This window comes from Hipposideros armiger, unplaced genomic scaffold (genome assembly GCF_001890085.2).
Source record: "Hipposideros armiger isolate ML-2016 unplaced genomic scaffold, ASM189008v1 scaffold_244, whole genome shotgun sequence".
Classification (NCBI taxonomy): domain Eukaryota; kingdom Metazoa; phylum Chordata; class Mammalia; order Chiroptera; family Hipposideridae; genus Hipposideros; species Hipposideros armiger.
In genome coordinates, this window is record NW_017731594.1 from 1,781,402 (window position 1) to 1,808,381 (window position 26,980).

The 26,980-nt window shown below is 42.8% G+C and overlaps 1 protein-coding gene and 1 long non-coding RNA gene across 2 annotated transcripts in view; both read left to right on the forward strand.

Moving 5' to 3' along the window:
- The window catches only part of HERPUD2 (HERPUD family member 2), a 97,564-nt gene that overhangs the window by 31,629 nt on the left and 38,955 nt on the right, over positions 1-26,980 (forward strand). The window lies entirely within an intron of this gene.
- LOC109389823 (uncharacterized) lies at positions 15,744-26,775 on the forward strand. The gene is made up of 3 exons (XR_002125463.1): positions 15,744-16,201; positions 25,208-25,317; positions 26,737-26,775. It is a non-coding gene; the product is annotated as an uncharacterized LOC109389823 (long non-coding RNA).

Genomic DNA, 26,980 nt, shown 5'->3' on the forward strand with positions numbered 1-26,980 from the left:
CACAGTAAGCCCTTCATACATTTTTCCTGAATGGACAAGCTGGGGGCCTACTGACTTCAAAGTGGTGATTCAGAAGTATGAGTGTATCAGCTACATAAAGTGGCTCATTATCTACTAGTTCAAATGTGTATGAATTTAATCAATCATCTGGTAGTGTTATTAGCAACTTCCAAGCTGAATAAAACATTATGGCTACAAACAATGCCCAAGGGAGCCCTTCACATTGGCGGGAAGCCCCTTCCTAGGACGGGACTGGCTCTCTGGTCAGTGAAGGTAAATTAATTCTGTTCGAGGCAGAGGCAGATTTTCTGTGAGAAGCTTAAGGCTCAGGAGCCCTCAATTGTGACTTGTCACACCTTCCAGGGCCCTGGGAGGGGTCCTAGCAATATGTGCACAGGGTCATGGGTTTTTGTAAAATTCACAGAAGTAAGGTATTTGAAATCACAGTTAGTTAAGGCCCCATCTCTCTCCACTTTGACTTCCCTCTGTCCCCTGGTCAGGGGGTTACAGTGGCCGTGGCTATGTGGGGGCTCTGGCTATGAGGAAGTTGAGGGGGGGACGCACTGAGTTTGGCTTTAGTGGGGTAGATTCATGTATGTATATTCATGTGATTTTCAGACACTTGTATGTAGTATACTTAAGTCATGGCTAGTACACCCACTGTTAGGATGGCTTCCGGGAATACCCCTACTGCCCACTGTGACAATTTACCTGGTATTGTGATGCCAGGGTGGTGGCTAGTATCAACGCGATCCCTCTGAGAATCCCTCACTTTGGTGCTGAAGGTTGTGGGGTTACCGGTGGTGTTTTCCGTATACTTCCTGATTTCCTGAATATGGCCAACTGATCTTTGCTTTCCCGGTCTACCCAGTGGTGGTGTCAGCCTCTAACCTCCTACATGAGCGTCCTTTCAGGAATTACCTGAAACACCTAGAGGGGCTTCCGTCTTCCTGGCTGAACTCTGACCGGGCCACAGAAGCTCTGCCTATGGCATCAGTCCAACCTTCACGGCACAGCCATCTCTCTGGGCACCTTCCGTTCCTGTCACCCCCACCTCTGCTCCCTCAGCCTTCTGATGTGCCCTGTGGAACCAACAAGCCAAGAGCTACACTGCTCTCTCCCCAAGACTCAAGACAAACCCCAAAAACTATGCCCTGGAAAAACAGACCACTTGTAAGAGTACGGAAAGGCAGACGGCAAAGTGAGCAGGAGGCAGAGAGAAAAGAAACGGAGAAGAGGAGTAGAAGCAGGGCGCGGTTCAGGAAGACGAAGACGACAGCAGCCCATGGAGACCTGACAAAGATGCTGAAAAGAGACCCAAGCCGAAACCTTCCCTGGGCAGATGTGCACGTGTGGGCCAGGCCACAGGAGGGGTGTCAGTGGGCGCCCTTATCTAGGGCTAGTTGATGTCAGGCACCAGGTTCAGGATGGTGTAAATGTGAGTGCTTGACCTTTCACCTGGCTCACTGCGGCGGTTTCCTAACCGGTTCCCCAGCTTCCACCCTCGCCTGCAAGCCAGCCCTCAAGCCAGCAGCCCAGGGATCCTATGCGGATGGGACTCAGAGATGCCACGCGGCTGCCCTCACACTCTGGCCTCATTTCCTGCCACTCTGTCCCCACCCTCCCAGCCAGACTCTCTGTTCCTCAAACATCTAGACCTGCTGCTGCCTCAGGGTCTCTGCTCAGGTTGTTCCTTCTGCTTGGAAGGCTCTCCCCCTGGGTGTCCACCTGCTGCTGTGTTATAGCCACCTCGTCACCTTCTCACCCAGGCTCTTCAATCATCCCATCTAAAACAGCACTCTCCCAACATCCCCAGCCCCTTTCCTTTCTAACATAATACATAACCTATTTACTTATTTTTGCTGTCTTCTTCCACTTGAATGGAAGCTGAATGGAAGAGCAGGACTTTTTGTTTGCTCGCCGCTGTTTGCTCTCTTTTCAAGCACAGTGCCTGGCACACGGTCAGAGTGTTTCTAATGTTTATTAAAAGAACGACCTCGTGAGGCACGTGCTATGATTAAGCGCATCCTAGAATGATAAACTTGGGCTTCCCAGGGTAAAGTAACCTGCCCAAGACCCCATGGTGAAATGAAATAGCAAGCGTTGAAACCAGCCATGTGTGTTTAAAAAGCCTGTGCTCACCAACGGTTCGCCGTCGTATGGTCTTCCTCTTGCTACGAGCTGCTGAGCTCAGTCTAAGGAAATCGTTTCTCACACCAGCCTTTCTTTCTGGTTAACCAGACCTCTAGGCCTTCAGATGACCTTCCTCAATTGCAAGGTGAGAGTACTGACAGAAAGGGGTGAAGAACAGAATCTTAATGCATGTGCTATGAGGGGAAGTACGCTTGGTTAAAAATAGGAAAATGAACTTGAGGCCAACCTCACCTGGGGTGCCTTGGAGTAGGAAGGGGCTGCTTCCTCAGAGCAGGATCCCCCGTAGGCAGGCCGCACATGCGTGGGGCACCAGCACAGCAGAGACACCCAAAGACTGACAGAAACGTTATATGGGTGAAGGGTGGCTACTTGATATTTGCAAAAACATATAAAAGGTGTTATTGTAGGAAAAGACAGAACGTGGCTGGATACTTTGATGGACCAATGCCATCGGTCAAATGCTTCTAAGGAAGCGTTGTTTTTATATTATTGTACGTTACACGCCGGGAGCGTCATCACCTTTCAGTGCCCGGTCCCTGCAGGTCAGGCTGGCCCTGCTGATCCTGGCAGATGGGGCCAGTGGACTCCTTTTCTCTGTCATTTACTTTCCACAATGTTAGTTTATGTATGTGGTTTCCAGTACATAACAGGAGGTGAGTGGGACAAGAGCAGTTGCTTTGTAAACCCTTGAGGAAGAATAGTGGTGTTTGGGGAAGGCTGGTTGAATGCTGCTATTTTGAAATTAGAGCTGGAGGTCTGAAGCGCTCCTAGTCTTCCTTCTGCGCCTTCTCTGATGTCACCTTTGTGAAGGATTTTTCTGTCTACTTCCCTGAGCTCTCCTCCCCCAGGGATGACTCACTTCTTTTCTGTGCTGTAGATGTTATTATATTTACCCCGTTGCATCATGCTCACTTGTATTCACTTCTGGTTCCCTGTGAGACTTAGGACTGACTCCTGGAAGTTCATGGCGCGTTCCTTACGTTGTATCTAGCACAGTGTCTGGAACATACTGAAGGTTCCAAAATTTTGTGTAAGGCAATTAAAACCAGACACCGGAGGCTAGAAGAGTTTCTAAGGGAAAGATTTTCTTTGGTGAATTCCTTTATAAGACATGCCAGGTGCCAAGCACTATCATATGGAGCAGTTGCTTCTAAGAACACCTCATTTCTTGTCAGAATGTCTCTGCCCGCCTGCTTGGTGACTCACAGCCTGAAGAGGAGGCATTGGTGTTCAATGGTCCCCTCATACGTCCCTGCTGTGCCCCATAGAACAAAAAGTGACAAAAATAGGCTTTTGTCCTTTGGGCTGCTGGGCCCCATCACTTCATTTCTCTGCGTTTTGGTTCCTCATTTTGCAGAAAGCAAGAGTTGCAGTGGGAGACCTAAGATCCCCTCAGGCCCAAATCTCTGACTCTCTGAGCCTACTCATGGGGAACTATCAGCCCGTAACCCTGCCCTCTTCCCACTCTCTGCAAAGCAGCTCAGGCCCGGTTCCCTGGGAACAGAACCTGCACCCACAGCCGTCCTGTGAACTGCCATTTCGTGACGTGCCTTTCGTTTTGCTGGGAGTGCGTGTCTCCTGTAACGCGTCTGCCTTCTGCTACCGACCTGTGTGCTCTACTGCTGTTCTCTTGATGCACAGAATCTGCTCTCCATGGCCATTTTAACTAGATTCATCCCTGTAAAAGTGATGTGATAAATTCAGAACACTGCATCTATCCTGGTGCTATTTATGTGTTTTATTTTAAACTTCACACGCTGGGTTTTTTTGTCAGCTTGCGCTCAGATCTATTCTGTAACATCCTCAATCCTGGGCTCTGCATCCCTGGGAACTGTTTCCCTAGATGCCCTTACAGAACCCGCCAAAGAGAGCCCGTGGTGGAATGCTGCAGAATGAGCGGAGGGGAGAAGCCAGGTTATTTCTCCCCTTCTCCCTGCTTTGAATGGCGCCTTGCAGCTTCTTGTCCACGTCTCCATCCCCTGCTGTGCAACCCTTTCTGTGTGGTTCCAGCTTTAGCCTGGAAGGGCTGCCACGGTTCCAGATTTTTCCAGGTGGCCCCGCCTCCGGGGTTCCAGGAACACAGCCTTCTCCCGTTGTCCCCCTGGCCCCAGGATTGAAGATGGCTTCCTGCTGTTCTCTGGCCTGTCGACTCTTCCATCAGCTGTATTAAACTCCCTCTGCAACGTCTATCATGGCTCCTGCCTTCTGTACTGTGACTAAAGCACTCAGAATGTTTCTATTGTGCCTTTAAAAAAATAGCTTTATTGTGGCATAATTTACATATATGAGACTATCACTTTCATATGTATGTATATGTACTGTTGGAATTTGTTTTACAATGATCATGTATTCACACATTGCTTACATAATATTAAAAATGAATAATTAGGGCTGGCTGAGTGGCTCAGTTGGTTAAGAGCTCGCTCAAGAGTTTGAGCTCTGAGCAACAGCGGTTCGAGTCAGCCCGAGCTGAGCAGCCGTGAGCTGCCAACAGGTGGCGGGATGGCTCAGCTAAAAAAAAAAAAAAAAAAGAATAATTAAAAACTATTAATAGCAGGAGTAGGCTAAATGAGTACCTGAAACCTTAAGCCATGTAGGGAGAGCTCTGCAGATGTCACTAACATTCATTCATTCACATAACATATATTTTTTAGTAACTATGTGCCAGGCACTGAGGGTCCATCCGCGAAAAATATGAGCATGATCTTTGCCCATATTATCTGCAGCAGTTACATACACAATCATGTCAATATTAACTAATCGTAAGTATTTTGAAGAAGTAAAAAGGGCCGCGAAAGGCCTACTGTAATCAAGGAAGGCTTCCCCAAGGAAGCAGCTTTCTAGCTGAGAGCCAAAGGATGAGCAGCTTCGTTGCAGGAGGGAAATGGACAGACAGTATGGCGAATCCAAGTGGACTGCCACTGAGCGTGCCTCTGGTTCCTGTTCTCAGGGAAGCTTCTCTAACAACAGAGAGTTTGCTAGAAGTGTTCCTCATCGGAACCCACGATGGGATGCCAGCCGGCTGGAACGGTGCAGAGATGCAGCGGGAGTGGTCTTCCAGTGCTCTAGCCATGCCTCTCACAATGTGGGACCCATTGCCTGTAACCCAGGTGGTTCTCACCGGGAGGAGAGGAAGCCCATGCTATGTGTCCTGTGGTAGTGGACAAGACTGGTTTGGAAGTGGCTCAAAAGCTAAGGATACCTTGGGGTCAGCTGTGGTACCAAAGGTACCCATGTCCATCAACCTCTCATCCTTTCATGGGAACAAGTGACGTTTTCTCAGTGTTAAGTAGAGTGGCATGCAAATGCCCAAAGCAAGCCCTCCATTCATCTTCCATGCATATTTCCACTCCTAAGCTCTTCTTGAAAAGAAATGCTGGAACTTGTAAAAACCTATCCATGAAGCAAGTTTCATTTCTCCCAAGTTCTGTGGTTTTTTTTCTGCTTAACCCAATTCACATTTTTTGCCTGTGCCTCAGTCTTTCCCATTCATAGACATTTGTCAATGGCTGTAATCTCCTTGGTTTATTGCAAGTCAGCAATCTCATTTTATTGTAAGCCACCAATTATTCTGGGAAGTCAGGTTGTGTATAAAGTAGCCTATTGATTGCAATTACAGTTTAGTTACAGCATGTCCGTGTCTCCCAGGCTGTACAGTCAGCTTACCTTTCCTTTTGATGTCCAAATTACAAAGGTAACAACAGGACTTAGCTTGACCTTGGTGTCCTCCAGCTATTTCTGGGCGTCCCCAACAGGATGTTGTTTGTGCTTACAAACCCACTGCCATGAACACACAGATCCACCTGGTTCTTTCTCGCCTGCCTCGCTCCCCCAGGTCGGCTTCCTGCAGGACCATTGGAAAGCATCGGTGCTGTCGCTGCCATCACAAAAGCAGCACTGATGGTGCCAAGTCCGCAGTGGCTCCTAGCGCTGCCAAGCTCGACAGCCTTTGGGTTGTCAGAGCAGAGTGGGATTTCATGATCAAGCAGGGAAAATAGCCTCCTCTTCCCAGCTCTGTGCTATATTTTGTCGCCTGGGATCTGAAGCAATGATGCTTAGGACCGAGACACATAAAGATTTCTTGTGAATAGTTTCCCTGCTTTCTGGCCCTCGCCCATCTAACCACTGGGGCTGAAAGTCAAGTCCAAAAAGCAGGGTGGGCAGAGAATCCATAACATCCCTCATGTCCTTGGTTCTTAGCCACCCCAGCAACTACACATGGGGCTATGCTCCAAGTCACAGAAGCTTCCAAACACATCTATAGAGGCAAACGGATGCTATCGTGTCTGTGGGGCTGGTAGTAGTGCTAATGTGTGTGGGCGCTAACAGTCTGAAATTAGTACTTAATAGTTTTAATGCACTCAGTAATTGAAATGCCTATTTTGAAATAGACTCTGAAGAGAAATACCCTATATCACAATGTTCTCCCCACAAAAAGACTGAATATTTGTGCATATTTATGTCAAAAAATTTACAAAAACCGCTCAGGTGGCAACCTGTTTTTTTCATGGGAACCAAACAAGAGTTTCTCCCCACCTCTCACGTAGGGCTTGGGGTGTGCAGCTGCGGTTTAAGAGCAAGGCCTGTGGTCTAGCAACGTTCTCGCCTGTGCAATGCCCTGTTTCCCCTCAAGATAGAGCCTCCACTGAGAGTTTCCTGGTGAAACTCGTAATACTGAGAATGGGTCAGTGTGGGACGTTGGCCTCTCAAGACATTTATCATTCTTTCATTTAACACTCACTGTGTCCCCTCCTCTTAGGCACTGTGGGGCCTTTTTTTTTTTTTGGTGTAAAACATTCTCTTTAGACATTTACAATTTTTTAAAAATTGATTTTCTTTGAGGGCATAATGCTAAGTGAAAAAAGTCAGACAGAGAAAGACAAATACTGTATGAGCTCATTTATATGTAGAATCTGAAAAACCAGACTCATAGAAATAAGGACTAGATTGGTGATGGCCAGGGGTGGGGGTTGGAGGGATGGGGACATGGAGGAAGATGGTCAAAGGGTACAAACTTTCAGTTATAAGGTGAATAAGTTCTGGGGATGTAATGTACAGCATGGTAAATCCAGTTTTATATAGCTGAAAGTTGTTAAGAAAGTAGATTTTAAAAGTTCTTACCATACACACACAAAATCGTGACTATGTGAGGCGATGGATGTGTGAACTACCCTTGTGATCATTCTTCAATATATACATATATCAAATCATTATGTCATACACTTTAAACTTACACCATGCTCTATGTCAATTATATCTCAATAAAGTGGGAAAAAATTTGACTTTTTAGTGAGCCAGGCACTATTTACTTTATACTTAAGTGAGGAGTCTCTGCCTTAATCCTCACATAAGGTAAAAGCTACTACTAGCTTCATTTTACTAATGAGAGAACTAGAACTTGGGGAGTTTGAGTGACTTGCTCAAGGATGCAGCAAAGTTGGGATTCAGACCCGGATAGCCAGTTTCCAGAATCTTCACTCTTATCCAGTGTATTGCTTCTCCCCACCCCCACCCCCAAACCACTTCTATTAAACATCCTAGAATTCTTGCCAGTCGGGTTATCAGAGTCCCCTCAGTACATATTTGATTTGAACGTAGCAAAGACTGGTGGTTTAAACAACAGACACTTATTTTCTCACAGTTCTGGAGACCGGAAGTCCAAGATCAAGGTGCCAGCAGCAGCAGGGTTGGTGTCTGGTGAGAGGTCTCCCGTTGGGCGGCAGATGGCCCCCTCCTCACCGTGTGTTCACATGGCCTTTCCTCCATGCTCACACAGAGAGAGAAAGGGAGCAAGCTCTCTAGTATCTCTTCTGAGGAGGACACTCATCTTATTAGATCAGGGACCTACCCTTAGGACCCCATTTTACCTTAATTCCTTAAAGGCCCCTTGTCTAAATACAGCCACACTAGGGGTTAGGACTTCAACACATGAATTTTGGGGAGCACAAACATTCAAACCGTAACAGAGGCAATGTTGTTCTCCCCATTTTTCAGGTTAGGAGACTGAGGCCCAGGTGGGTGGTGTCATTTGCCCAAGGTCACGGAGCTGGTGATGGCCACACTGGCATCTGAACTCCAGCATCGTGCTTTTCACCACAAAGCCGTGCTGTCTCGGATCACCAAGCATGAGTCTTAATACAACATCTAACAACCTGTCAACATCATCAACATCTAACACCCCAACCCCTATCAGACCTTCCCACCTGTCCCATAATTAACCAGAGCTTTGCCACACCTTTTTAAAAAAAAGTTTCCGTGCAAGGAAACACTATTATCCCTCACTATTATTATTAATTTATTATAAATAGATTTTTATATTATCAAATTTAGAGAAATAACATGTAGTTTCTACAATCTAGCTCTTAAAATGCATTCACACCTTAGCTAAACACCCAGCGAAAACTTCCTCTAAGTTTCTATATTTATACCCTGATGGTTATAAATAGAACCAGTAATTATATTTTAAAAACTCTATTTCTTTTCCAGGTTTTAAAGCTTTTTAATCCAAATTTCTACTCAGAAAACTGGAGCTTTGCAATTTGGCGAGACCACTCTTAGAATTCCTACCCTGTGTAAGGGTAAGCTGGCAAAGCTGCCCTCAGATCTGTGACTTGGGTTTTGAGAACCGGTGATGCTGTGCACAAACGTGGCATGCATTAATTATACATGGCACGCTGAGTTTTAAAAAATGTCTTTGAGAAACTAATTTTAAATTAATTAAATGGGAAGACATTTACCTTCTAGAGTAAACTCCATCAGGCAGAAGTAAACATATCAGCCTAGGTTGGGGCCGAGATCTCATGCCTTCCTCCACTTCTTCTCAAAAGTTGGGATTCATGGTAGTTTAAAAAGGCTTCTCTCCTCTTCCGCCCCCAAATAAAACCTCACATCAACAGTAAGTAAGTTGTTATGAGTCTCTTGGGAAAATGAGCAGGAAATGTCTGTATAGATAAAGGAAGCCTGTAAAACATAGATGATGGTTGTAATTCTAGGAATTCCAATATGCATGGCATCAAGTTGAGCTCTAATTTTAAAATAATAGAGGGCAGAATACGTAACTGATAGTTTTTAAATGGTTTTTCCCTTTTAGTGTACTAAATTTACATATATTATGATCCTTGAGTATTCAAGTGATTATTATGAAAGTCATCTTAGGATAGAAGAATCATTTTCTATGATTGGTCAGAGAACCCTATGCAAAATAAAAACAATTGTTTTCAATAAATATTAAAATATACTTTCAGTTCCAAAGTATCACCTTTAGAGGGGAAGTGGAAGAAGAGTTGAGAAAGAGGGAGCAACAAGAAGAAACAGAGAGGAAAAGAAAGGGAGAGAAATAGAAGGAGAGAAAGGAAGAAAGGGAAATAGGAGAATAAAGAGGTTGTAAAATTTTTGTTTCTGTAGATGTTGAGGGGCTATTTGTCAAGGTGATTTGTACAGTTCTTCCAGAGGGAGAGGAACAACGTTCTTCTCCATCCTTTGGCAATTTAGATGAGCTCATTAATCAGTTCACACATCTTCCCGCTGCCCAGACCCTGGGCAGAACAACCTTTGGCTTGTGGGACGCCAGGCCCTCCAGGTTTGGGGAGGTAGCATCCAGGTCTAATGTTCGCAGTAAGATTTGGATGGGTGAATAGTTCTCTCCCCCACCACTTACTCAAGTGCACTGATGGAGAAGGCATTCCCTGAGCTGGGGGATCCCATCTTGCCCACCATTTGCTGCCCCGGGACTGGGGTTCTACAAGCTATTGTATCCACAGGGCTGAGGTCCTGACAGAGGACCACGTATGGGGGGAGTAAGACAGACACAGAGATTGACTGAGAGAGCGATCTTCAGCTCCCTTCCTTTCTTCTTGAGGTTATGGTCCAGCAAGAATATACCCTTCTAGGTTTCTATAATTTGGGGGAAGGAATATTTTAATTAACTAAATCAATATTTATTGAGCACATACTATGTGATCGGCACTTGGGACGACGTTGTTCCCTGCCTGCTGGAGGTTCCCTTTGCAGTGAGGAGGCAAATAGGTTCCTCATTTGCACCCTATTTTGTATCCCTCCACCCACACCAACTAGTCACACTTCCAAACACACTCTGACTCCTGTTCCCTCCCAGACTTTCCTTCTCCTTGTCCCTGGTCTGGTCTTCAAATCCCTTAAAATCCTGCCTCCTCAACCAAGTGGTTTTACCTTATACAACAGTTAAGCCAGGAATCCAGGACAAATACCGCCATTGGGTGCTATGCTCATAGGTCAGAAATTTGTGGTAAATAAGAAAGGAAATCTTTGATGACCAGGAAATAAATAATCTGAAAGGGACCTGTTGCATTTCCTAACTTTTAAAAGAGTTTTATTTTTAAAAAATCACACACATTATTTCACTTTGACTCAGCCCTGGTGCAATCAAAGCAAAACATGTGTTCACCTTTAAACCCAGGACAGGATCTTTCACAACAAGGAGTGCTCTGTAGGCTCCGGGGGGAAGTTCACTCTCTGGGTTTCTGCTGTGGCAGCCTCTTTCCCTCGCTCTCCTCCTAGTTCAGAGCTTGACAGACCTGCCTGGGCGGGCAGCTGGACCCACCGTGCTCCACGGTGTGAAATCAGGAACTAGCTTTCAGCTGTTCTGGGCGCTCTGATGCCTCCTCCATCTTCATCACCTTCTGAGCTTGTCTCGAAACTTCCTGGGGGACTCGATGGCTGTACAGTGGAAAGGAATCCAGGGGAACTCTCATCACCCCTGATTATGGCTCCTCCGTAATGCTGCCTGTCCATCGCCTGGTCTGTTCCTGGCCCTTACTCGCTGGCCTGGCGGGGAGCTGAGGTTTTTCAGATGTAACTGCCTCCCACCCCAGGGACTCCATCTCAGGATAATGGCAGTCCCGCCCCGGCCCGTGTTCCATGTAGGGAAGTGCTCGTGACTTGATTGTGGTCAGTAAAAGGAAGTGGGTGTAAAGAGTGGCAGACAGACCTGTTTTCTTGCTCTTAAAATGAGACTTATGAAAAGAGTAATTTTTGCACCTGCACTTGCTGGCGACTTGCCCGAGCATGCTGGGGATGGCAGGGCAGAGAGATGGAAAGCTGGGTCCTTGATGATGAGGGTAGGTTTTCAGGAGGAGGAAAGTGACAGGATGAGAAACTCACGCTGTGGATTTATTTATTCATTTTTAATGAAACTTTCTATCCTAAGATAATTGCAGAGCTCCATGCGGTTGGGAGAAACAATACAGAGAGACCCTGTGTATCCTGCACCCAGTTTTCCCCAGTTGTGTCATCTCGCAAAGCTATAATGTAATATCACAGCCAGACCATGGACATTGATACAATGCACTCAGCTTTCTTCTGTCACCAGTTTTACACGCACCCGTTTGTGTACGTGCATAGTTTTGCTCTATGCGATTTTTTCACATGTTTTTGTGTGTGGATTCACCACAGGCGAGCTACTTAACAGTTGGGATTCATGTTTTTAAGGAACTTTGCAACTCTTCTGCCCTTTTGGCTTTTCTTCCGGTGCTTTTCCAACTGTGCTCCTTGGGGAGTCCTTGGAGATCCCCGCGCCGCTTCACTTCAGTCGGAGCAGGTCCACGTTATGTATTTTATATTAATAGTTTGGGCTTCATCATAAGCCTTCATCTGGAGAATAAATGCCTAGCTTAAAAACAAATCAAGAACGGAACTGATAAAAATAAAACTGATCAAAGGTAACAATGGCTTTGATATTCAAATAATGTTAGCTGGATAGAGCTTGATATTTTTTCAAAGCACTTTCTAGTCTGTTATCTCTCTTAAGTCTTCAAACAGCTCTGATTGACTAAACCAATGAAGGAATGAAACAAACACAGCCCTCCAGTAGCTGAGGGAGATGCTAAGCTGGGCTCTGGCGCTGAGCTGTGGAGGAGGGGCCCTGGAGTTCCACGGGACAACCTCTGCGCTCCTCGGCTGGGAGGGGTGCAGACTCCCTGAAATGCCCCCCGAGACCCTCCTCCAGCCAGATCCCACCAGAAGGGAAAACTAAGTCCTTTTTGTCAGAGGACGGGGGTTGTTCTAGGACCGGTGATGTCAGCATTTTGCCACGCAGTATCACCAAAGCTGGGAAGCTCTGTTGTATAAGATGGATCCTTTTGTGCATGCCACCTGACATGCAACAGGGCTTGTGATGAATTCTACGAAATCTCATTGGCTTTATTGGGGTAAATGTACAAAGCAAAATGAGCAGGGAAAGAGGTGAGATGGGACAAGGTTCTCTGCTGCACACGCCATGGGTGGATACTCCAGAAAAGGGAACTTTTGTCCCCTTGCTGCTCTCCTTCTTATAGAGCAAGAGTGAGAACGACCTAGTCGGTGGGAGTATAATCAGACTTCTAGGTCTCATCCAGTCTGGGCTAGTTACTAGTCTTCACAGGAGCTACCTGGCAGAGACAGCTGTCCAGGACCTGGGGTCTACGGAAGGGAGGAACTGGTCCCTTGTGAAGTTTGGGTGTAATCCCTCCTGTGGGAGGAGGTGAGGAACCCAGGTCCCAGCTGGCTTGTTGTCTGAGCAACCCAGAATAAGCCACCTACCTCTGTTTTTGACAACCCAGACTGTGGCACCACTAGTGTCATTCATCTTTATATCCCCAGCACTTAGCACAGAGCCCAGCATATGATAGGTCTGTGAACCAGGCCTGATGATTTAATGAATCAATGCACTTTTGGGCCAATTGAAACAACGGACTTTGTTCTCGCTGGTTAAATGAGAGGAAGGCTAATAATAAATATTGCTGCCTATGTCTCTTGAATCTGTGGGAGTTTGTATGCATGCTCTGCCTGTGCTTTGGTGAAACCTCTTTGAAGAATCCACAACTCTATGAGACGGTCCGCTCAAGCAAGATCTGCTTCTATGGAATTCCTGCCGTTTCCTTGCAGCTCTGGCAAATAAGGCAACATCTGGGGCCTGAGAGACTCAGTAAAGGGCGCCCTGCAGGCGGCAGCAGCTCTAGAGGTTCCCACGGCCACTCCTCAAAGCATGTTTTCAAATCTTCAGTACTCTGAATTTGACTCGAAGTATAATGGGATGTTAGCCACTGTTTGGAAATTTTTAATGAAAATAATTTGAAAAATTACATCCCTTAAACAGTTTTCTCTAGGACAGTATGTTCTAATCCATTTCCCACTGAAAACCCCTTTTCATATGATCCCCCCACCCCAGAATCCCTGTTTTGAAAGATTTTGTTTATAAACAAAAATACTTGTTAAACAATAATGACTGTCTTCCCAAGAGGAAACCAAAGAGTCAAGGTCTTTTTTTTTTTTTCTAACTAAAAGTCATCCTTGAGGCTTTGAGTAAACAATTACTTTTAAGCTTCCTGAAAAACTGAAGCTAGCTGGAGGAATTCTGCCCTGCCCCCTCCGATGGTGGTATTGCCTTCCTTCACGGCCAGGCCGCTAGGTTTGAAACTCCTGTTCCAGCGGGCACAGGGCAAGCAGCACAAAACTAACAAAAGCCTGTGACTGCTAGGTCTTCGGTCATCGATTTACCTCCTTCCTAGGAATGAGTGTGGCAGCTATTCCTCGAGCTCTCCCCATCTAGGTGTCCTGCTGGGAGATGAGATTTTTGGCTGCCAAGCAGGCAGAGGCCGGACTTGACCACCAGCTTTTTGTTAACATGACATCACATGAGAAATGTTCAAGGAGCATGCTGGCTTATCCAGCCCTCTCACCTAAGGAGCTGTCCCTTTGAGATGTAGACTAAATTACTTGTCTTCCACCATGGTTTTGCTTGATCGGTGGTTTGGAATTGTTACTTTAGGATGGGGAAAGAATTCTCAAGCAAGAGCATAATAAAGCAGTGACACTATTTTCTAAAAGAAACAATAAAATTGTTATTAACTTTATTAATCACCATAGCACTTTTTTGGGGGAAAGGTTAGAGTAAGTAGGAGCTTGGAAATCTGCCCTTGGCTGGTGTAAGACTAGAGAATCTGGTACTTCTTAATTTCCCATTCAGGTTCTCAGTGTACCAGGAAGCACTTCGCTCAAGTTTCTCTTCTCCATTTAGCTCTCCTGAATGCCCAGTTTCAGTGCCCGGGCCTCCCTGCCAAGGACCCTGCTGGCGCATTCAGCTGCCATTCAAGGAAACAGCCCTCCACACTGCCTCACGCTGGGAAGTCTGTCTTACAGTATAAAACAGGTGGAAGGACATTCCGACTTTAGAGATCTGCTGGCATGTCTTGCTATGTCTATCGCCCAATGCCAAGAATGACAAAAATCTTTTGTGTATGTTTGGGGGTGGGAAAGAGCAGATATGACTGTGAATAGCAGTGAACTCACTGTTTGGACAAGATTCCCAGGACAGCTGTTGTATCTTGGGCAGCAATAGCTCTCCAACATTTGACTGTGTTGCTAGGATAGATGGATAGAAACTTTGGACGAGTCATTTAAAAATTTATGCTGTTAAATTAGGAATTTTAAAAATTATGATACTGTTGAATATATCACAGATCATCTTAAAGACTGAATATTTGCTACTGTTGTAATAAGGAAGTACAATGAGCATATTAATCAACCTAGGGTTCTGTTTAAACTTCCAGTTCCATTTTAAATATCTTCTGCTTTCAGTAAAGTCATTAGTAGCCGGTGGCAAAAATTTAATCTGACACAAGATGTACAATTTATAGCTACAATTGAGACAGGATTATCTTTCTGATATATTGACAATCTCATTTATACTAACAAGTTAACTTCACATGGAATTATCAATTCTGGCTTATGAATTTGCCCATTGTTTGTTCTCAGCCAAAGACTTGAAACTATGTTTAACTTTCAGTCTTGACACATACACATACATACACATAAATAATCTTTTTGATTTTTTGTATAAGGAAAAAGATTCTATCAATATTCAATTGCTAGTTATTTATACTAAAATATACACTTTAGTGGAAGATAAAAGTGTCACTAAGTCAAATGTTATTCCTGGAAAATGAAATCTCAACATAAACTTATATGAATCTCAACACTGTCAATTAAGTTTTCTCAAGATTCCCTAGACTTTATTAATGTGCATCAGTTTTTTTAAAAATAGTTGCACTTCGTCTTTTCCTTTTGGTTGAACACATCCAGACCCACAATAAGAGATACAATTGTCCCCAGTTCAGAATGGGTTTAGAATGGGCCTTATTGATACAGTTAAGGATCCTGCATCACCAGCAAAACATAGAATTCAAATTGATCTTGGCTTAATTTGACTTACATTTTAATTTGGTTATCTGAACGCAGCTGGAAAGGTGGACCCACAGTATGAGCCATCTGCCTGCCCTATCTCTGTTCATCCTGACCGCTCACTACCTTAGCTTACCTATTGCGTCTTTACTTTCCCATAAGTGCCTCCACCTCCCTGAGTCAAAGCCTAATGTGGCTGCAGGTGTGGAACTGGCTAATCTGGCCTGTTCTGCCCAGCAGCTAACACTCATCCGTGCCAGCCTCTCTGTCATTCCTGGTGCCCGATCAGGCCCAGCAGCCTCTGCCAGTTTTGCTGTCTAACCCACGCCTCAACCACTCCTGTGGTGCCTTCTTCTGCCATCACATTTCCTCCAACACTCTTGCTTTCTGCCTGTCTTGGCAGCTCTCGGCTCAGCGGCTGGCACTTGCATATACCCACATGCTGATAGAGCCAAACCACAAGGTGAACTCTTGGCCCCACCATGCTGACTTTGGTCCTTCCTCTGACCCTTTGGACATGGCACTGGCACTTGATCTTCCTGGGCTTTCTACTCTTTCTCCGAGAGTTCTTTCTCCCTTTGCTGCCTCAGACGAAGCACCCCCTCCTTCCTGCTCTGGGGACTCAGAGTAGTGGCGATGCCTCCTGCTTCCTGCTGCCTTCTCGTTACTGCCTCTGAGCAGGGCTGGCTGGGCAGGTCCCCAGGCCTGGCCCCTATTCATTTGGATGCTCTTGTTACCACCTGCTTATCTACCCTCCACAATTGCAGCACTTTGGCTCAGGTTGATAGTGTTGCTTCTGACCACCTGCTTAAGGCAAAATACACCTACAGATCAGAGCAGATGCGACTAAAATGTAAGTGGGGAAAAGGAAGCTGTGGGGAAAGGGCTCTGGGGAAGGAGATGGGATGAGAGGGTCTAAGCGGAGGTGGTAGTGGGAGTAAGTAAAAAGGAATGGGAGTGAAATAAAAGACTTCGGTGGGGAGGGAGTGTGAGGACGAGATGGTGAGCATTAAGAGAGTTATACTCGACCGTGAAACCCTACCTACTCCGGGCAACAAGCCTTACACACCCAATGGGTGTATTTTAACAACCCATTCTATTTAATGAATAAATAGCCTAGAAGAATTAATATTTGATCCCATGGGGTCCAGCCACTGCAAAGTATCATTAAAAAAACAAAAACACAAGTGTAATCCCAGAAAACTTGGGAAATAATGAAGCTTCTGCAGTGAGTGTGGCTGCTGCCTTTTGAACCCCATTCTGTGGAGCTATCCTTGCTTTCGACAGGGGAGATAGCCCTATTGACATATGTGGTAGCCAGAGAGGGATTTGGCCCACTCTAAGGAGAGACGACCTGCCTGGGCTTTTAGGGTTTCATGTGGATTTCTCTTCTCTTGGTAGGATGATAACTGAGATTACCCTTCCTCCTTGATCAGCAATCAGGTTCTTCACTCCTCTCTCTTTCTGCAGAGAACTCTGTGAATTACATCATATAAAATCACTCCCCGTTCTGGGATCCAAGATCCCACATTACTTCTTCACTTATTTGAAAATGTTTAAAATGACATATTCTAACTCATGACTGTGTTTTTTCCTGAGAAGGTGAACTTGATATTTAAATTCTACTTTCTCACTTGGAGTTCTGTCATCTACACCATTCTGTTTTTAGTTACTCTATTTATAGCTTGTAGAGTCAAAAATGTTCTCTCTAATTTCATTGCTGTTTGAATTAAAATGTTTTTTTTCTGATTCCACCATTCATTAGTTTCCCCAAGCAGATAAGTAAATCAGTTATACAGCTAATTTATTAAATAACACTGATTACTAGCTCAAGTATGTAATTATATTCACATTTAGGGGCACCTCAAACTCTGAACCATTTATATTAGATTTCTGAGATTCCTTTCCTCTGATGAAATGATTCAGGGCTAAAGTAGAATCTTTAAAACAATGACTCTCATTCAAAAATTATACACTCAACCTAGCAAATGAAAGGGACAGCAAAAAAAGAAAACAACAACAACAACAAAAAAAAACAGCTATGGGGATAAGAGATTGCAAGGGGAACCAAGAACACACAGGAAAGTGAAAGGTTTGGGATAGAAAAATTACACTAAAAGAAGGAAGGATGGAGAAAAAGTTTATCATAAATGCACAAAATGGAAATGTAATGACATCTGAAAATATAAATTGAGGTCAAGCTTTTAAATTATGATCAGTCCCAAGGTGTAGATCTGTGAACCCAGGCAGAGTCAGCCTTAAAGATCTCTTATCCAGAGATCACGTCTACATCTGTGTCAGTTATTCCTGCCTCTTTCTTCCCTTCACTAGCCCTTACCAAGACACAGTGACACCTCTTAGAGCAAAAGCTACCAGCAATGTAGCTTTCTACCTTTCCAAGAGGAAAACATCCTATATTCCTGTCTAATGGTAACTCTGTTTTTGTTTTGTTTTGTTTTTACTTGAGTTTTTGTAGGACTCTGAAATTGATAGCTATGAAAATAGCCAAGATGTCACAAATGAAGAATTTTTGGTTTCGCTTAAAACGTTGAAATCGGAAATGACGAGATGTTAAGTTAAAAGAGCTTTCCCCACTCCTCTCCTTGGCAAATCAAATGCCCAGTTATCAAAGAACACAAGGAAATATTGCATTCGAGAGCAGAATTGCTTCTAAATTCCAGAATGTAAATGCTGCATCAGTTCCCAGTTAAGCATTCTGTAAATAAAGCCTTGCTCATCGCCTGTTTTCACTGGAAACTTCCATCATCATGGTGAGTGAAGTGAAGCAGTGGAGACACCCAGTGGCTAAGATGTGTAACCGCAGAAACAGTGCATTTCACGGTGCATTCATTCGTCTGTTTCCTGTTTTACTATTAAGTATATTTCCTCTTGAAAGTATGGCACCAAGTACCTCTAAGAAGAAATTTAATAATGTGATAGTAAATATGAGATCCATAACTTGACTATCAGTCTCAAATTTGGTCTTCAGGTGAAAGACTGAAGAATTTGTGAGAAAGCAACATTTAAAAATAAAAGATAACCATTCAATTCTGCCTGAATTCATTTTTTTAAAAAATTTTAGTTCTTTAAAATAACATGATAGTATGTTCCTTTTTGTCAGTACCAATTTTGATTTCAAAAAAGATCTTTATAGAGATTAATACTTAAACTATGAAATTAACTTAAAGCCTGAAAATGTCTCTGACTTCACCCAAATTGTCAATAAACATAATACATTAATATTTCAAAATTTGAGGGCTTATGAAGAGAACTGGTTGTTCTTATACAATGTATGTTTTATTTTAAAAATAAAAGACAAAACTCAGAATAATGTCAACAAGTCTTGCTGCTGAATCAAAGGATACATTAGCTTTTAAAAATTAAAAATAACTTTTTTTCTTACCAAAATAGTAAACCAAATTCATGTAGAAAAGTTTGAAAATATAGATAGACAAAAAGAAGTAAAATCCTTACCACAATTCCACTATTAATACCTTGGTTTATATATTTTCAGAAATTATTTTTATAGATAGGTTATATAATTTTTAGGTGAAAAGGGATATTTTACTGAACATGGTTTTTGCAATTTGTTTTTCACTTTCTGTCATGAATAACTTCTACCTCAGTACATATTTATCTATGCAGAATTTTTAAAAGCTATATAGTATTCCAATTATAATTATGTTGTCCTTTATTTCACCAAATCCTTTATTCTGGATTTTTAGTTTTCATTTTTTTGCTCTTATAAACAATGACTTAAAATCATCCCTACATCTTTTTTAAACTTTGGAAGACCTATGTCCAGTGAATAACAGAGTAAGTATGTGTTGTTATATTTTACAACAGTTTCGTAATTGTGAAATACAACATAGAGAAAAGTACATTACATGTACACTTTAGCAAACAGTTACACAATAAACAACAGTGTATCCACACCCAACTCAGCTATAGAACATCACTGGCCCCCAGGATATACCCCCAACCCTTCTGAATTACAGTCCTCTTGTAAGATTTTGATGTGCATTATCAAATTGCCATCCCCACCCCCAGAAATGTGGTCTTCACTGATACTCCCACAAGCAGTAATCAGTTGCCCATCTGAGAGAATGACCAGGAAGTAACTGTAATCTGTTGGTCCGTGGACTTAGTTAAACATCAGATCGAATCACAGAATGGAACATTGGCACATTGGCAGTGCTAACACTGTACCTGAGATTCCTATACAGTATTTGAAACTATAATTCAGTTTTGAATTTCAGTTCGCTGTACCTGGGATATTTCACACAATACTGGGCATCTTGTAAGGCAAACCCCGCCCACCCAAGCAGGAGTTAACACAAGTGGGTTAAGCCTAAGGACACTATTTGGGTCTCATTAATATAGGAATGGGTTGTAGCTCATAAATGTTTTCTCAGTTTCTTGTCCTTTCCCTTGGGTTGATCACGTCTTAGTGTCAGGCTGATCAGAGCTGGGCTTTGATGTGGGTTTAACAGGAAACGGGCCCATGAGCCAAAGGCCACACAGTTGAGTTTTATTGGTATGGCGCTTGGGTCTCCAAACTACATGTATGAATGTATAAGATACATGATATATGCGAATGTGTGTATGTATATATCTCATACACTTAGAGTTCACTTCCCTTCATCAGCCCAAATATACCAATTAAAAAGGAAGTTAATCTTTTTCCTATAGAAAAAAGGTAGTCTGATATCTCTGATTGGCTTGGCAATAGGGTTGGCTTTGGTAATTAATGTAAATAACAGATATGTGTCATGAAATAAATAAGTGAAATCTGTAGCTCTGAGATTTTTATGAAAATACATTTTGAGCCTATGGTAATGGCAAAGGTGTATTGAAATTAACAAATTTGCAGTTTCCCTTTTCTGAGTCCAGCGGATTGACCACGCTGCTTCCGAGTAAGAGACAGACAGGCACAATTAATAATTATCTGATGCCTTGTCATAGACTTTTATGAGAATACCCTGGACATTAAGAATGTGAATGACTCCAACAACCAAGTCGCTAAAAGTGATGTAGTAGTTTTATTTTAAAATGCCACTCTTTGTACAATGCCAGGAATAATATCCTTTTGTAACTCTTTAAACTCATGATGAAAAACTTTACACATCAACTTAAAAATGCATAAGGTGATTCACAGTTTTAAAAATGTTATTTTAGAGGTATCAGGAAAAAAAATTTTGAACACCACTGTTTTAGTCGCCAAGACCCACCTATAGCCAAGTGAAAAGGACGTTTCTATGTGATTTGGCCTTTCATCTGAAGGTGACACCTTCCTCCTTCTCCTTCCCCTGCTCCTCTTCTCTCTTCACTTTCTTTTTTCCCTTCCTCCTCCCTTTGCTCTCTTACTCCTCCTCTTCTTTATCTTTCTCCTCTTTCTTCATTCTCCTCATCAAACAATTCATTTCTTGAGGGCTTACTATACGCCAGGCACTGTACTAAGCAGTCTGCATGTATTATCTCTTCATCCTCACCGTACTCCATGAGGTGGAAATTACTATCTCCATTTTATAGTCAAAGGTATTAACACTCCCTGAGGTTCAGTCACTTGCCCAAGATCATAGAGGTAATAAACGATACAGCCACATTTGAGCACAGGTTGACCTGAATCCAGAGCCTAAGCTCTTAGCCACTGGTACTTTGCTCAACAGTGGGGTTTGGGCAAAAGTCTCGCGGTGATAAAGAGCATGCTTGGCTAGCCTTGACCTCAGCATGTGTATATTCTCGGGGGCTCTAAGTGAATGGACTGGGTTCCAGTGTTCAAGATTCTGGGTTCCAGCCATCTCTTACTTTCTTTTCACCAAAGATAAGACGAGTAATCTAAAGGGGGGAAAATGAATTCCTGTAGAAGGCAAGTATTTGAAGGTTCTCAGACGTTTCCCATCCGCTGCAAATTCTTCCTTTTTTATTCCTTTATGATTGTCCCCAATTAAAACCTAACCAACTCTAGGAAGGGGAGTGATTTGAAGCCTGGATTTTTCGCGTTCTCTCCATCTCCTGCTAACCTGATAGAAAACAGGTTAGATAAGAACATTAGATCACTGGACAGTAGTAGGTAGGTCTGTGAGAATGGAGGAAAAAGGATGCAGAAAAGGGGACATAACAGAGCAAGCAAGGAAAACTTCTTCACAATCTTAAATAGGGTCAAGTATACATCTACACTTAAATATGGGAAGATGTTTAGAAACAATATAGAAAAATGCAAGAGCCCTTCTAAGAAAATCACCTCTCTTCAAGTCCATGGCTCCTAGCAGGGCTGTCAGTCATGCTGCCTTGCACTTCACCCTCAGGGTCAGCATGTGACCAAGATGAGCCAATCAGAGTACTACATCTTCACAGCCATGATTGCCCCAGTGTAGGCATCAGAGTCAAGCAAGTGTAATCAGAACCCTTGAATGAGATCTGATATAAAGAAGCCATACTCTTAAAGATGTAGGCTTGAGATTGCCAGTGGCCATTTTTCCTACTATAGAAAAAGCCCCCCAAAGAATGATACCAATATATCATTGCTGGTATCATTTGGAAAAAAGCAAAGAATGGGAAAAGAACTGAATCTAGCCATGCCTTTTTGATAGCTTTTTATCACATGCAACAAAATTAACTAAATGACATTTTTGGCAAATTTCAAAATGTTGGTTGGCCACACATTTTATATTAACAGCTGGACTAAAGCAAGTTAAAGTAAATAATGCCAAATTCTTACTTTCGTTTCAAACTTATTTTCAATTGGTTTAAAAATATAATGGCCAATGTATCTCAAGAGTGACAAACTATTCAGATCCTTTGACTAGTAACCACTCTTCTGGGATTATGTTGTAAGAATAAGGGCTAAGCTTACCAAGGTGTTTACAAAAGCATTATTTTTAATAATGAAAAACTGTGAACTCATATCTAATACTTGAGAAATTAAATGATGGCACTTTGATATAGTATTATATTTTGAAACTCCAGCACTGATAAATATCAGTATGTAGAAATAAAAAAGTAATCAAATAGAAATAAAAAGAATTGACAAAAAGAATTTTCTAAAATTGTGTATGCAATACTATTGTTACATTATAAAACTATACATATATACATGAATTCATTACAAATATGCATACATATATAATGAAAATTGGAAGACATTATACAAAATAATGACAGTTGTTAACTTAGGATGGGGAGGTTATAAAAATGAAGACTATAATTTCTTATAAAGTTAAAAAATAAGTTTTAAATAAAAGAAAATCATAGCTGATGAAAAAATTTTTATGACAGAGTCATCTAAAAATGGTTTCTGTTGATAATAGTCAAAATGAGACCATGTGTCCAAAATGGAAGTTTCTTCAGGAATTTTGAAAAAACTGGAGAACCAACGCATAAATGGGGAGCAAAGATCATCTCGCGCATGAATCTGGGAAAAAGTACCAATTTATGCTGAGATTTCTTTTCCTTCTTTAAGCTCATCTACTTTCGTAGGTTCCTTAGCATCCTCACAAGTGTAGACGCTTTATAAGGAGAGTGCCTCAAAATTTTCCTTTCCTGAAGTGTTACTCTGTAAGCTGCAATTTGGGGCAAGGGTGAGTAAAAAAATGGTTATGTTAACCAAAGAATGACTTTCATAGATACAAAATAAAAAGCTACAAGCATATAAAATCATAGGAGATTCCACTCATATGTACAATAATAAATAATAGATTAAAATTCTGAGTTTGGCTGAGGAGTTAGCAGGAAAATGCCTGTGGTGTGGCCAAATCTATAAATGACAGAAGGAAAAGTATAAGAGATAAGAATCAGGTACACTGCTGAAATTTCTGAGGTTGTTTTTCTGGGTAAATAACAAGTAAATCTATAGTGAATTGGGATTTTGCTTTTAGCTACCTGATTCCTAGCAGATGTCTGAAGAGTGACGTCCCCTCTTCTGAACTTTGTCCCTGTAATGATTCTGTCATCTTTTTGCTAACCTCATGGTATATCTCCTTAATATGGGCCAGATTTCTGTCCTGTGGTTCTCCCAGACACTCTACTGTCTATTATTGAACACCCGAGAGAGGACATAAATGGTAACACAAAACCCTATAGACACGGAGCTAGAAGGTGTGTTAAACAGGAACGAATAGGGAAAAAAATCTGTGCGCTTTTGTATCAGCAGCTCTACCAATTATTAACTGGGTGACCCTGGACACATTACTTCACTTCTCTATAGCTCACTTCTCTCCTCTGCAAAATGAGTATTATTATTTAGTCGATAATATTTTTTGTTATTATACAGCTGGGATTGTGTTGGGCAACACTGATAAAAATATGGTTAAGGCATAATACGTAGTTAGCCTCAGGGAGCTCACAGTCTCTTGAGAAAGACAGACTTATCAAGAAGCCATTATCACATGGTAAATGCAACAGATCTCACTTGGAAGCATCCAGAAAACATCTAAGGATGGGGCAGGGTGAGTTTCAAAGTGGGGACTTAAGGTTTATCTTGAAGGGATGCAGGGAGATCTCTACCTAAAAGCACGTAGCACACTCCACATCTGTAATAGGCACTCTGCTCATGTTAAGTTGCTTTGTCCTCATTCTTGGAGTGATCTTAGCTACCAATTCTTGCAACAGAACTGAGCATTTTGCACTGGGCAACATCAAAGTTATGAAACATAAACCCCTTCGGGGTGATAAAATGCTGCATTCTTTAAGAATGAGTATGACAAAGACTACACTCAAGAAGCTGTCCTGTGACTCTCTGAAGCCTGGAATTTAACAAGTTTTCTTAGTCAAAGCTAGCTTGCTATTTCAGATTCAAAAGTTTATAAACCCCAGGGAGCCATGAAGAGTAATACACAAAGAAAAAATCTGAGAAGAGGGAAAAAAATGTGAACTCAGCTAAAATTTTTCTCAAGAACTTTGGCCTTTTCTCTTGACCAGTTATGTAACTATTTTAAAAATTTTATACGCGTTTTGGGAAATAGTTTTCAAGGTAAGATAAAAAGTACAAAATCTTTGGAGTGCAAAATGCTTTGAATGAATAAATGAATGAATGAGTGAATGAAATGGGTTTCTAGTGTACAGTATTTGAAATACTTGGCTTAACTGTCATTCCTTCTTTCCTTACCCTGTGCAGTCAGACCCATCAACTATTTTGCTGATCCCAGATCTGGCCTCAGAATCTTATCACAATGAATTAGGGAGACACTACCAACAGAAAGAAATTGCTGTAGTTATTAGAAGGGAAGGGGTGGGATGGGGGAGAGCGTGATGAAGGACGAGGCTGCCTTTAAGAATGACACAGTGAAAAACAGGCATTCACAAGGTAGCCACGCATGCCTGGTAGTGTGAGATCATCTTATCCTCTTAGCACAGCCGGCCTCTCTCTGGTAAGGAACTGAGCGTCTCAGCTGGGCTGGAGGAAAAGCAGTGGATGGGGTTTTCATGAACATATGATCTGGGGGAAATGTGAGGCAAACTTGGACAAGGTTGAGGGAAGGGGGAATCATGTCAAATTACTGTTTGCCTTTTGCAAACTGCCCCCAGCCCACTTTAACACGGTACATTACATACTTTCCCTCACCTCAGTCCTCTGCTTCGGGCTGAGACTGGCTGGGTTGCAGGATGGCTCGGGGCACTTCCCTTAACTCTAATTTGTCTCAGTCTTCTTGTCTCCTACTCAATTGCAAACTCCTTGAAGGCAAGCACACCTTACCATTCTTTGTGTCCTCTACAATAGTGACCAACACAAATATTGTCAATGTAAATACTGGATCTTGTTTTTGCAGTTGAGCTAAGAATCCACATGGCTCTCTGCGTATAATGGTCTCTGCTTCAAAGCATATATTGCATCCTATAAAGCAGGTCCCCATCTTTTCAGAGTGCTGTCTCCCAGCTGGCACTGTAACTGAGGAGTTCGTCTCAGTGGCAGCGTTGCCTTCATCCACACCTGGCCTACACATGAGAGCGACTGCAGAGCTTTACAAGGAGGTGGGTGCTCCCCTCACTGATGGATTTCTCAATGCATTAGAGAAGCAACCATCTTCTGGGCCTTCTCATGGAATGTTGCAGGGGGTGGGTGGGTGTGCAGGTAACATGCGACACAGCTGAACATTTCTATCCGCCCAGGCCCTTGGATTCCTTTATCTACATCATGCCAGGAAAGCTCTGGTATCTTAGCTGTATTAAAGGTAGGGCATAGTTAAGTCCAGGTTTCAGTCAATCACCTAATGAATTGCGAGAGCCACCATCAGCTTCATGAACCAACATGTTAAATCTGCAACCTCTAGTAAGTGCACTCGTATTGATTAATTTGGCCCCATCTAGTGTCATATTTCACCCTCCTGTGACTAACACTCTTGGAATCTACTCTATTGATCGATTTCTGCTGATCTATAGTAACAAAGTCTTGCAATTACTTTGGTGTGTAAACTGTTTCTTCCTGGGTCATAGTGTGTATACTTGTCTCTGTGAAAGTGCTGAGATTTAACCCTAGTTCTAGTTCTAGTGTCAATAGGGGGTGGTTCTGGTGGGTCTTGAGGAGAAAAAAGATCTCCTTTTAAGGAATGTGCTCCAGGTGAGGTTTGCACAGAGTTTTTAAGCAAAGGAAGGCTACTCTCCAGGCCAGTTACTTTCACCAATAGAGGAGGCTTAGAGTGATTTGTAGCTCTGAGATTGTCAGCTTCATCTGGGTCCAACCAGATGCCCCACTTCCAATTTTTGGAATGCCATTCAATATCCTAGCTTCCATATGAAAATTTGATGGGGCTGTGAATTCAATGATTGCTATAATTCAGCAACTCCTAAAATAAAATTATGTGCTTGATTTTCAATAATATTACCCTTATGTCTGCAAGAACTAAATAATTCTTTTATAGCTGTCACAGAAGCATGCTGGTCTTAGACAGTGACTCGAGCTAAGAGTTGAAAGACATGAGCATGTTATTTTCTTTCTATTAGGTTGTTGGAAAAGTTATGATGTATTTTTTCTACGGTTTTCGTTGCAAAAATGTGTCATGACTTTTCCGACAACCCAATATAAGTGCTAACGTGCACTCCGAAGAATCCATTTCCATTGTCCTTACGGACATCTTAGCTACCATAACGGTCAAGTGCAGCAACCACTTGGGCAACCCCTTGCTTCGGTTGGCATGTTCGGTTGGCAGATGATCGTTTGATTCATTGTACTGCCTTCGTCTCATTTCCCACTGGGACGGAGCTCAGCCAAATGGCACAGTCAAAGCAGTTTTCAAATTCCTCGTGTGTCTATCTCCTCGCACCACTACTGATACCAGTTCTGTGTCAGTCAGGGTCCAGTCAGGAGACAGAAATCAAACAATAAGGAGATGGCTAGTATAAGGAGCGAAGAGGATTTTATTTTCTTTCTTTCTTTTTTTTTTTTTTTTTAAGCTGAGCCATCCTGCTACCTGTTGGCAGCTCAGCGGCTGCTCAGCTCGGGCTGGACTCGAACCGCTGTNGAGCCATCCTGCTACCTGTTGGCAGCTCAGCGGCTGCTCAGCTCGGGCTGGACTCGAACCGCTGTTGCTCAGAGCTCAAACTCTTGAGCGAGCTGGAGTGAAGAGGATTTTAAAGAACATAGGAAAACCAGACATCGGGATCATCTATCGCCATCAGGGCTGAGCTAGACCCTCAC